Below are 13,350 nucleotides of genomic sequence, written 5' to 3' on the forward strand. Positions count from 1 at the left end.
ATATCCAAAACCACACTAAACACAATCCTTGCCGTGGAGTTGATCCCAGCTCATGGTGATCCTCCATCAAGTTTATGAGACTGTATATCTTTACAGGAGGAGATGCCCATCTTTCTACCGTAGAAGCAGCATGTGCATCTAAACTACCAGTCGTTCACTTAGAAGTGCAGCACTTAACATACCAAGCCACCAAGACTCCATTTACAAAATACCAGCATTCTTTAATTCTTTAAGGGGGGAAAAAAGAAAGAAAGAAACACATTTACTGGTCTTCGTTCAATATAATTAACAGGGATAAATTCTATCTTTCATATCATCTTCCTACCTTTTTGTTTTATAATTTCCTTTGGAAATGGTACTAAAAGAGCATAGTATAATTTCAATATATAAATTAGTTTATTCTGCGAAAGTAGATGACAGGAAAAAAATCTAGATATGTTTAAGATATTGGGGAGGAAAATATAGACTTCACAATAATTGTACCAATATTATTTAGTATTTTTAAACAATTTTACACATTGGGAAAGCATTCAAAGAAAAAGCAATCTCTCTAATTAATTAGTCTACTGGAAGGAGTCAAAACTACTTAGTTTCTCTCTTCAGGGTTCACTGTTTGATATTTCACAAAGCTTATTTCACAGAAGAAAAAGGGGGGGAACCCCACCTAACAAATATTTTCTGGATCCAAATGTGTATACTGCCTTAGGGAAATTTAAGATACAAAGATTTGGCAGCTCTGTACTGATTGTTGGCCTGGCAAAGGTCCCCGTAAGAGGATAAAAATGGCTTTTAGCTGATTTGCTTAACATGGCCGAGTTTCACATAAAACCTCGTTCTGTTTTGCGCAGGATTGGCAAAATCATCAACAAATCAATGAGGGGAGCTGAAGACAGTTTGATCTATATCTTGGATGACAGTTCCACTCAGGCTGAAGAAACATGTCAAGTCTCTAAAGCAGAAAGGTTGGCTAGTTGTACGTGAAAATGAGGACATGAGTCAGGTATGTCTTGTTTTTGTTGGTTTTTTTTTTTTTTTTTGTTCAATCATAATACTTCGCTCTTTTGAGCGCAGAGAATTTCGTTTTAGAGTTCTTTTCCTCCATTCTCTTTCCTTCCTTCCTCTCATTAACAGAAGTCTTTTGTAACTGATGTTGTTTTGTGTCCTTTCATCAAATTTCTGCCACATCATCTGGGCGACGCTCAAGATAGGGCACCTAAGCACTTATTAGAGGAGACTGTCATTGCTAAGATGCTTCGACTGTATCATCAGAGCAGTTATAATAAGCATCTTGCTGCCCTGGAATGAAATGCTGTATTCAAATAATAGCTTTCATCTTCACTCTTTTTAAATATAAAAGTAAACCTTGGAAGCCCTTTGAAGAATATAGCCAAACAACCCACATGTGAAAAATAGATCAGTGAGACTTTGAACAGCATCCTTATGTAAAATCTGTAAAGTATCTTGGCATTTCGGCTGTTCAAGAAGGTTTCCAGGTAAATGATGGCTTTTAAAGACATCTGACAATCTTGATTATGAGAATTGTCATTCTTTGACGAACCCGTGAGTCATTTGAAGTTTCCAGCAGAATACATTCTTTTTCTTTTTCATCAATAGTTTTAAAGAGCTGCCTACTGTTCTTTGTGTGTAGAGCACATTTAAGTGCTGCACTAAATGTAAAGGAAAAAAAAAAAAACAACAACACAAAATAATAACCAACCCAAAACAAACAAAAACCAACCTTGTCAAGTGGTCAGACAGACTGGAACTAGAGGATTATAGGTAAGAGGGAGAAAATGAAAGGTTAGAAGCTATAATTTCTACTTCTGTGGTAGCAAATGGATCAGCTGTTGGATTCAGACAATTTAAAGATATGGCTACTTAGAAACAGTGTCTGGAAAGAAACCTTTCAAATATTACAGTAAAGCAAGCCCTTGATTTTCAAGATACTGTACATGAAGTCTGACTCTTTGCTTGGTGCCAGAGCCATGTTATTATTTCCCACCTTGTCTGTGTCTCCCACGTCCAGTTAATCTCATGCCTGCTGATGGCAATTCTGGATAATGCTCTCCTTCTTTCTATTCCTTAACTTTTTCTTTTACTTGCTGCTCAGGACTAGCTTATTTGAGAGCATGCTGTGAGAGTAGATTTCTGAAAACAAATGAACAAAAACCCAAGCAAAAATGACTCTGCCTAGTAGTTTTAAGACCATGTATGTAGATGTGAATATCAGGCAAAGGCATGGTGAGAGAAATTTTACAGATGAATTTCTAAAGCAACAGGATCACCAATAAAATGATAATAAATACAAGGGTTCCCCCCCATAATTATATATTCACTATATTTGTGGGAGTTTTGTTCCTTAATATGGCCTTATCTTCATGTTCTCACTGGAATTTATAGAACCAAAAAACTTCAAGAAAGCACAGAAAGTGTAATACAACTCTAATGTACAGATGAAGAAAATGAAGGCTAGCAAATAGTATGTCTTAATTCATGCAGCTAAGTGTATTTGGTTTAATTGCAGATTTACATCAACTTGGATGAAGAAAATGTTTTATTATAAACTGCTTAGAAAAGTTTGAGGAATGATATAGTCATTAAATTGTATGCATATACAATGTAAAAGTACAACATAACTGTATGTCAAGATACGTAAAAATTTTCTTTGAAGTTGCTTAGAGATATACTTCTATACCTAATAAAACTTCAGACTAGCTACTTATTTCAAAAGCTTATATACATTGTGAAAAAATGTAAAGAAAATAAACTAACTTAAATTCTGCACATAAAAATAATACTCTTTTTATGTACATTACCAATACCCATTTGATTTTCTTGTGATTTTTTTTTAACTTACTAGTATTTGGTTGTTAAAAAAATGAAAAAGGATTGCCTAGAATAAGTGAGCTAGCCTAGAAACTGTGTTGGAAATTCAGAGATACTTTTCCCATTGCTACTACTGTCCATGAAAAATAGATAGAAAAAAATATGTATCTTCTAATTTGTGAATATTCATTTACATAAAAAATGACAGAAAGAGAGCTAAAAGGGAAATCTATGGGAGTTAAAGAACCAGACCCTGCTACTAGAGTCAAAACTGTTATTCTGTAGAAATATCTAGCTTGTGTATGAAGATATCATTTAAAAGTAAAGCTCTTGCAAAGGTATGGTCATTATTAAATCACAGCGCAGGAGGGGAAGGCCCTCTATGAGGTGGATTGATTCAGTGACTGGGATAATTTGGATGGGAGTGTCGGAGACAGTGCGATTGGCACAGGATAGAGCAGAGTTTAGGGCTGTTGTACAGAGCGCCGCTATGAGTCGCAAGAGACTCGACGGCACATAACAACAACTCATAAACTTAATACAGAATTTTAAAACGGAAAGATTTTGCTTAAAAACATATATGACCTTTGGTTACTTTCTTTTTAAACTTTAAGAAAATACATCTAATACATTTTCAAAGCAAAAAAAAAAAGTAAAGATAAAAAGTTTGTAAAATACAATGAATGGGAATGATTGTATAAATACAATATGAATGGAGAATATTGTGAAACACAATGTATATGAACTTTGTAGGCAAACCAAATGACTGACATCCTTGCTCTTCAGCACTTTTGACAGCAGTCTGTCTCAGAGCAATTCACTATTTGATTGCTTGACTGTTGGTGCCTAGAGTGTTGATTGTAGAGCCAAGCAGGCTGAAATTGATAGCAACCTCAGTCGCTCCTCCCTCTATTATGGTGCTGACATTTGCCCTAGTGGTGAGAGTCTTTGTCTTCTTGATATTGAGCTTCAGTCCACACTGAAGACTGCAGCCCTTGACTTTCTGCAGTAAGCACTTCAAGTCCCCCTCAGTTTCGGAGAGGTTTGTGTCAGCTGCCCAAAGTAAGTTGTTGATGAATCTTCCTCCAATTCTGATGCCACATTCCTCCTCATAAAGTCTGGCTTTCCGAAGGAGCTGCTCCACATATAGGAGACTGAAAAGGTGTGGATACAGGAGGCATTCCTGGTGCGCTCTTTTCCTGATTTTGAACCATGCAGTGTTTCCTTGATCTGTATTGAGGACTGTCTAATGGTCCATGTATGGATTTCGCATGAGCATAATCAAGTGTTGATTCCATTCTTCTCAAAGTTACCTACAATTTGTTGTGATCCACACAGTCGGATGCCTCAACTTCTGAAGTAACAGGCCTTTGAAAACCTATATCCAATAGAGCAAAACAGACTAGATGAGCAGATGTAGCACCTGAAGCTGAGTATTGGGAAATAAAACTGAAGAGGAGTGGTTGTAAGCAGACACTAAGTGTTGGATTGTTTGATTTATCTCAAAATTCCAATTAATAATACAATATAAATAATATAAAAATAATATAAATAATATAAAATGATATCTAGTGAATGTAAAACAAATATTTTGATAACTAATAGTCCTTACTGGAAGCAGGAGCGGCATCCACTTCCAAAATGGCTTGCCTCTGGAAACTCTGTACGAACAGCGCTCAGGCCGTTCGTTCATAGGGTCGCTATGACTCGTCTACGACTCGACGGCATTAAACAACAACAATAGTCCTTAACATGGTTTTCAGTTATCACATGAATTGCTACATGCCACTTATCAGGGAATATATTCTGGTGCATACCTAAATGAGTTAGATTTTTTTAAAAAAATAAGTAAATAAAACATTTGTGGCAGTTTGTATATTTAAATTACATTTGTGTTTTGTTTTTATTGTGTGCTGTCGAGTCACCTGCAACTCACAGTGACCCTGTGTACAACAGCTCTGAAGCCTCCCCTCTCCTGAGCCAGTCTCATTAACTCTCACACACCTACTCCCTACTCCCATTACCCTAGTTACTGAATTTCTGCTTTAAGAGCATGAAATTAAGTTTAGATAGCATCAAGTTCCCAATTGTTTCTATTCAATCATTAAATAATAATAATATCAGAATGGCAAGACACTTTCTATGGACACAGCCTTAAGGAACAATCATATTCCCTTAACAAAACTTAGGATGAAATCAGCACAAATGAGACTCATCATGATTATAATCATTATTTTTATTTTTGTTGTGATTATCATTATTAGTTAGTTCTTTTGGAGACCGCTCAATCGAGTTTGCTATTTGCTGTTTGAAGCTACTTGGCAAGATACATGGCTAATATCAGTTAGTAGATGTGTAGAGTATATATTCTTAATGAAGAGATCCATGATCAAACGTTGCAGAGATAATTAGGCTTCATGTCAAACCACCTCTCCTAGATTCCTTTGGGACACTGAGTGCAGCTGTGTATCACCTGCCTCCATTCTACAGCTAGTGCTGCGGGAGGAGAGAGATCAACTCAATGAAAATTCTCATGTCATCAGATAAACACAATACATTTATTTTTCTGCTCTACTTTGCTCTATGAAAATTATCCTTTGTCTGCTATGTATATGGCCAGATAAATGGTAAATACATACCAACGTGTGTTCATTTGTTAACTTAAATGTTGCACAATTCTACTAAATTTTGAGTCACATCCTTAAGCCAGCACATCCTAGAAATATCCTTGGGATAACAAGAAAAAAATGTCACCACTACATCAGAAGAAACTTTTTTTTTAGCTATTGTAGAAAGACATGTATTGATCAAAAAGTCACTTTGTTTAGAAAGTAGGCTGTGCTTTTGTACTTTTCAACAAATTTTCAACCTTTATGGAAAGCCAGCAAGAGATGAAATGCCAATGAAAGCCTTGTTAGGAGTAGTCACTTCACAGATAGTGTGGTGACTACTTGTTTTAACAAGATGCAGTCCTATTTCAAGTAACACATCATGTCTTGTTTTTCAGGAGACTCTGAAAAACAAAGCTGAACATTCACACTAAGCAGTGTGCCACAAGGCTCAAAATGCCAATGCAAAAAATGTTAGCTCATAAAAAGGGATTTGATGCTGGGTTGTGATCATTAGCCATATTGTATACAGTGAGAAAGAAAACTTTCACCAAGGCTTGAGGACTGGACTAGAAGCAGAGATTGCAAGCGTAAGAAAAAGGAATTTCATTCATGTTATAAATGTTAGGCAGTTTATAATTGCAGGCTTTGACTCTAAAGTGAGGAACGTGGACCTTAGGATAACTATATAAATTTTTAGCAATTAGATAGTGTTTTTCCTTATTTGTTATTTATTTTCTCTACACTGGGGTTTTTTAATAGTGTTAGTATTAACATTTTGGAACAGATAATTCTTTGTTGTGAGGTCATTTCTGAAGAATTTTGAGAGTTCATGTGCTATAGTTTGTAGGGAGTTGCACTGTTAACCAAACGGGACACTTTTCTAGTGGTTTGAAGCCACCAGCAGTTCTATAGGAGAGAGATGGGCAGTCTCCTCCCAGGGGATTTACGGCTTCAGAAATCCAATGGAAGGTCAGCTGTGAGTTGGTTCCACTTTGAAGGCAATAAGCTGCATGGAGTTGAGTAGGGATTTTGGAAGCATTCTTGGCCTCTATCTACTATACGCTAAAAGCACCTCTTCCACATCCACTTGTGACAGTCAAAATCTGTAGACATTGATGTGGCCCCTGCTTGTGAAACACTGTTCTAAGCAATTTTAGTTTCTTCAATTATTTTGCACAAAAATGAATTATGTTTGTTCCTTCCATTAACAGTAGTAGATATTTAATTAATCTTGAAACTCTTGCATAATGAGTGAAGAGCAATTGCATAATATATTTTTTTTTCAGAATTAAAAAAATAGAACTTCAATAATATATTAGTCCTCAGGAATATTTATTAGGTTATAGGGAACTTTCGTTATGTGCTGGTATGGATATTACCACCAATCCAAAGCCACATGGTTTGAATCAACCAGCTGCTTTGTTAGAAAAAAAAAGGTGGGCAATCTCCTCCCATGTGATTTACTACCTCTGAAAACCTGCTGTACTGTCAGCTATGAGTCAATCTCTACGTGATGGCACATGATGCTAACAGCGAATATGAGTTTGGTGCCACACTTGACCATTACTGGTATCAATCAGACAAAATGATATGAAACCTAGTTACCTTAGACCAGAAATGAAAATGTTTTCATGTGTATTATAGTTAAATAGTTCAACATATTTTTAAAATTTCACATTTTTGGAAGCAGAATGCAAAATAAGCACCTACCAGGATGATTCCACATGAACCCTACCCTTCTTAGAAGAAAAGTAGCTGGTCTTCTTATTTTCTTCACTGAGTCTTGAGTTCATCTATCTATCAAACATAACTTTTCTGGGACTGCACATTAAATATTGAAAATAAAAGGATAATATCACCCAAAATTTGGGAAAGAATCCTTAAAATGAGCTGGTAATCGTACCTCTGAAAGAGACAATTTTTTTCTTTCTTTGTTTTTAAGAGTCAACAGTGAAATGGTAGAGGAATTGTTGACTCCATGTGTTTATTTTTGGGTTGGGTTTTTTTTTCTTCTTTTTGTAGAAATATATTGATAAGCACCCACCCAATTATTGTCCTTGTATCAGAATCAACTCATAGCCAGCCCTCCATCTTGCTTTTAGAGTCTATAAGTCACACAGAAGAAGGTTATCTTTCTCCTAAGCAGTTGCTAGTAGATTTGAAACATCAAAGAGATACTACCTTTTTTTCATAAATCAAGCCTCTAGATCTTTCTATTTTGATAGGAGAGGGGAGAAAAATAACCATTATTTTTAAAAAATGACAAAAAGTTAAAGAATCTTAAGCTTTAGAATATAGGGACAATATATGACATTGATCCATTAAACTTAAAAAAAAAAAACAAACACACCAAAAAAGCCACCTCAAAATTGTGCAAATGTTGTTAAATTAATAAGACTTCCCTTGATTTAAGTTCCAAAAAAAGGTAACTGAAAAGACTTCAATGTGTTCAATAAGGATGATTCATGGAGTTTCAGTGCAGGTGGTATAAATGTCTAAGGAACATGTTGTGAGACTCCTCCATTAAGTGGTGGGATAAAAGAAAATAATAATAAAGCAAGCTTCCATGGAATCTAAAATTTATAAGGTTCTGACTATAAGTCTTGAAAGAGTAGACTGCATCTCATCTCTCCCTTCCAAGCTGCTACACTTTGAACTGTAAACATGATAGTTCACAGCTCAGCCCTTAACCTACTAGGACCCTACAGCTCACTTGATTTGTGCTTTTTTCCACTAGAGCTTTCAAGAATTTTCCCAAAGCTCTTGATAAGCAACACTTTGAAGGCCCTCTTCTAGATGATATGGAGGCACTAAATTTTGAACATAACAGTATTTTCCTTTTTTCTTGTATTATTCAAATTCAAGACTTTTAAAGACGCTTTGGGTCTCTGCATGGGAAAATGAATAACCTTGCCTTTCACAGCTTCTGAGTTTTCCAGGAATAAAAAAATCTGGGCTGATTGTTTCCAAACATTAATTAGAATATCACTGAATATATATATTTGAGGTAGTATAATCTTGAGCATCAAGATTTAGGTATAACATCTAGGGGCAATTATAGCTGAATTTATGATAACTAAATTTTAAGAGTTAGGTTGAAGGTTCCCCTATTCCTTTTAATAAAAGCTTAGCTTAATTATGCCTTAGAGCTTAGTGGGTTATGTTTGGGCTACTAACCAAAAGTTCAGTGGTTCAAATCCACCAGCAGCAGAGTAGGAGAAAGATGAGTAATCTTTTCCTATTAATATTTATAGCTTTAGAAACCAAATAAAGAGTCACCATGAGTTACTACAGTTTAGAGAATAGTAGGTTTGTGTTTTATTTCTGTATCCTTCATTTTTTTTTAAATGACAAACATTTCCCTACTAATAAACCTTGTGACCTTCAATGAAGGGAACAAAAGTTGAGATGAGAACTTATCATTGCTAGTAGACTTGAAAAGTAATTTAATAATGTTATGGCAAATGTCTTGAAATTGAAAAGAAAATACAATTTCCTTTGATGTACTCTGTCACTGTTTCTTGAAACTTAGTTTACTGAAGACACATTTGATTACTAGAGATTTTCTATGTCAGAATGGCAAATTTCAGCTGTGTCAGAAGTACTTGGAAGACTCGTTAAAATACAGATAACATTATACGTGGAGTTTCTGACTCAGTAGGTAAAGTCCAAAAAGTTTAATCTCCAACAAGTTCTCAGTGGACACTGATGCCACTGACCAAGAGCACGTTTTGAAATCTACTGCCCTAAAGATGTGACCTAGTAGTAAGGAATTATATTGTCAACCCAAAGGCACAGCGTTCCAATCAGCCAGCTGCTCCTCAGGAGATAGGTGGGAAATCAACTCCCATGAGATTGACTTCTTCTGTTAACTCACTAGAGATCAGCTAAAAGTTGGCCCCAACTTGATGGTACACAACAACAGAGATGTTTGTAAGGAGTTGTATTGGCTGAGGTTAACTGTGTTAAGTTGGTAACCAAAAAGTTGGCAGCTCATTCTGCGTGTTGGTTTTTAAGATTCTGAATCATGGATGCCCTCGTAGGTCACTATGCTTATATATAACTTCAGGTGCAGCTTCTCAGTCTGAATTTATAGCTATCTCTTTACTTAAAAAGAGCAAAGACTATGGGTACATAAAAAATAAAGGAGTTATATAAAATTGGCTTTACCCAGCTGCAGTAATGTATGCCAATTTTGCCACAATTTAAAAAAAAATAAACAACTTAGTACAGTGACTGTTGTTAATGGAAGAGCCACCATATCATTAAAAGAAAGAAAACCTTTTAAAAACCAAAAGCCCTGATAAACTACTCCCAAACAAGGATTTTAAATTAGGTAAGAAAAAAAAATGTAATGTCCTCTACAAAGTGAAAGTTCTCTTTCCTATACCAGCAAACACTTGGGGATTATCTTTTGCTTATAATGGAATTGAACATTCATTTGTACCAAAAGAGAAATTTTTGTATCATCCCCTATCAATGTTCCACACCCCACATATAGTTATTGTTCTTAGGTAACTCAACTTCCCACTGTTTTCTAGTCCATTTTGATTCAAACAGATGCTTCATTGGGTTTCCACGATTGTAGATCTGTAGGAAAGGAGACAGCCTGGCTTTTTCCAATCCAGAGGCTAGTGGATTTCAATTGCTGATCTTTAAGTTAAAAGTTAGCACATTATGCGCTAAAGCACCAGGACTTCTTATACATCTCCACTAATCTGATACCTTTATTCAAAACTTTAGTTAAGATCCTGTTATATTTAAGCTATCAATAATAATTGAAGGTGCCTAATACAGTGGATAAGGTATTTGAGAGTCAAAATACCTTTTTTTTGGTAACTAAGGCTATCATCAAAAGTCATCGGGGATGTCAATGGTACAATTACATGAGCTATTACTGCTTTAGAGGGTGATTTGGATGGTGCTGTAATATTCTCTTTTAGCCAGGTTAGTGAAGGTTAGCAAGAAGAATGTAAAAGTATAGAATGTGGCAGGGCACAGTAGCTTAAGAAGTGCACGTGTGTTAGTGGTGATTTTTGGCTGTTGAGTTGACTTAGCAGTTCAACCTGAGTCAATAATATCACTGACTGCCCAACAAACTGCATTTGTCCACAAAAACTATGAAAAGCTTAAATGTTTCAGTAAAAGGCTAGAATCTTCAGTATGAAACAGGTAAAAAGATTCTTCTTTTTATGACTATTACATTAAATTCAGAATTCACCCTTCTCCTACCTACCTCTCACAGTATCTCACCCCTCCCTCATTTATGGGGGAAATCAAAGCTCTGACTATTTGTTTCCACTATAAATAATAAGCTATAGAGATCCTTATATAGGATAGGATTCAAAATTCAGGTTGAATTTTTCATCTTATCCCAATAACTTGTGAACAAATATGCACTAGTTTTGACATTACGTATGACAAAAGAATATAGTATTTAAAATTCTCACATAGAAGCTTGTCCCCTTGATCTCACCTTCTGAATAAAAAAAAATTTTAATAACTTATGGCTTTTGACATTTTAGAGGTTTCTTAAATCACATGAGTTCTGGCAGCCTAGTGGGTAAGGAGTTGTGCTGCCAACCAAAAGGCAGACAGTTCAAAGTCTTGCTCTATGTGACAAAAACAGACAATCTCCCTCCATGCAATTTAAAAACCTAAAACCTACTAAAAACCTCTAAAAACCTACTGGAGGGTCAGCTCTGAGGTTCTGACTCAAAAGCAGTGAATTAGTGGAGAGTAAAAGACATAGCAGAAGACATTGAGAAAGAAATCACTCTTAGATCTAAACCAGAAAAGCAATTTTTCAGTCATCACTGCTCAGTCCTAATAGCCACAGGCTACCTTAAACAGAGCTAACTATTGTCTGTGTCATATTTTGTTTTCCCTTCGCTCACTGAATAACCGTAGGGCTCAAATATCTCCAGTTACACTTTCTTTGCTTCTTGGTTAGTTGTTTTCGTGTGTGTGTGTGTGTGTGTGTGTGTGTGTGTGTGTGTGTTTAAAGGGCTTTTTAAAAAGTGTTTTTGTTATTATTTTATTTTATACTGGTTTACATACAAAGTTCATAAAGTTCATATACATTGTTTTTCTCACTAGTTTTTGTGATAATTCATTTTAGACTTTCAGCTGCCTTGTAAATCCCCTAATACATGGTTGAGAGCGCTTACATGCTTGCACATGTTTTCATAGTCCAGCCTGTCTTTTCCCATAGACGCAAATGTGCAAACCTCCCCACTTCAGTATCAAGGCCTCCAGTTCATAATGTGCAGATACAAAGCACTGACATTAATGCCTTTTCCAGGGTTTTCAATGGGGAGGGTAATCTGTGATAACAAAATTGTAGCCCTTCCTTCCTGCAATTACCTCACTATCCACACAGCCATGACATCTGGAGGCCCACTGCTACTGGAGCAGCTGTGAGTTCTGTCCTACAGCAGGAAGTGAACTACACTTTCCAAAGAGCCCCAATTGTTTTGATATTTTTTTTTCTGCATCCCAAAAGCTTAGATATTAGAGAATGTATTATTTTATACCAACCATATCTGGGAAGCATATCCAATCAAAAGACTTGTCTGAGCCACTTTTAGGCAGTAGAAGTTGTCTTTGTCTCAATTTTTAAAAGTACAGTTGGTACATTGGGGTCATAATCCAAAAGTAACCATTTTAAAGGAAAAAGGCTTTATTATAAAATTAAGCCTCATATTCATAGTGCTTTTCCAAGTTTCCTTGAGGGAATCTCACTCCTGCTAATCATTTACTCAAGCAATCACCATGAAAGAAAGGCTAACCCCAAAATAGGCTCCTACTGAAATTACAAGGAAAGAATTGATGAATTTAAGCTCAAAATAAAGGATTGTGGAAACCTCTTGAGTCTGTATTTGCTCACACAATGACTCAGCTAACGGTCATTTTCAGACTTACTAGTTTGTTAAAAATCAAGTGAGCTTTTAAAGAAGGACAGAAAAGAGATGTTGGGGAAACCCCAAAGCATTTTTTGTTTCACTAAGTATCTGAAACTTTTTTTTTGGAGTGTTATTAACTTGTAAAATCTAGAAATCGCTTGTTCAGATTTTTTTTTTCTAATCCTTCAAAAAGAATTAAAAAGTATGACTGTTGGATTGATCAGGTATTGATTTCTATTTGAAATGACTACAAGTAAATATTGCAGGCTTCCCGAGCTATCCAAAAGTAGGGCATTTCTTTGAACATTCTTAAATTCTTGATAAAATAAATTTTTAGGTGAAGAAATAATGACCATTCATTTATGGGAAAGCGTTTTGAACTTTTCAGGGCATACCAAATAATGCAGAGAATCCCAAGGGGCACGAATAACCAATGTTCACAGACACAGTTCAGAGCAATGGCAGCTTGTTGGTGGCAAGTTCCATGTCTCTCCATTCTCACTGCTCAGGGGCACATTCCAAGCTTCTAGAGAGGATGACTGCAAAACATCTGCATTTTGGCCTTTTTTGTTTCCTCTCTCTCTTTCCAACTTTCTTTTTTTGTTGTTGTTTTTTGTTTTTTAATTCAGAAGTGAAAATCCTCTTTGCATTTCTTCCACTAAGTGAAAACAGATACTAATGTAGATTGTTTGTAAATGTGGCCTAAAATGATTTTTCCAAAAGTGGGATATTCCTGTATCCTCATGTGCAGAGCATTAGTGCTTTCTAGTCATCAAATTAAGGAGGACACAGATTTTAGTAACACCCTCCACATACTTTAGTAATCAAAATCACTGCCAGTAATCTCTCAGAAACTAAGCAGCTTTGAGGCAGAACAGGTTGATCATTGCTCTGACTCAAAGCACAACTTCAAAAATCGGACAACATATATATAGTTTTAGTTCACAGTTTTGAAAATCTGTTATTCTCATCTCTCTGAACCCCTCTCTCCCATGTCCATTTTCTTG

The sequence above is a fragment of the Elephantulus edwardii genome, unplaced genomic scaffold (genome assembly GCF_000299155.1).
Source record: "Elephantulus edwardii isolate Elephantulus edwardi_28Jun2011 unplaced genomic scaffold, EleEdw1.0 scaffold00110, whole genome shotgun sequence".
Classification (NCBI taxonomy): Eukaryota; Metazoa; Chordata; class Mammalia; order Macroscelidea; family Macroscelididae; genus Elephantulus; species Elephantulus edwardii.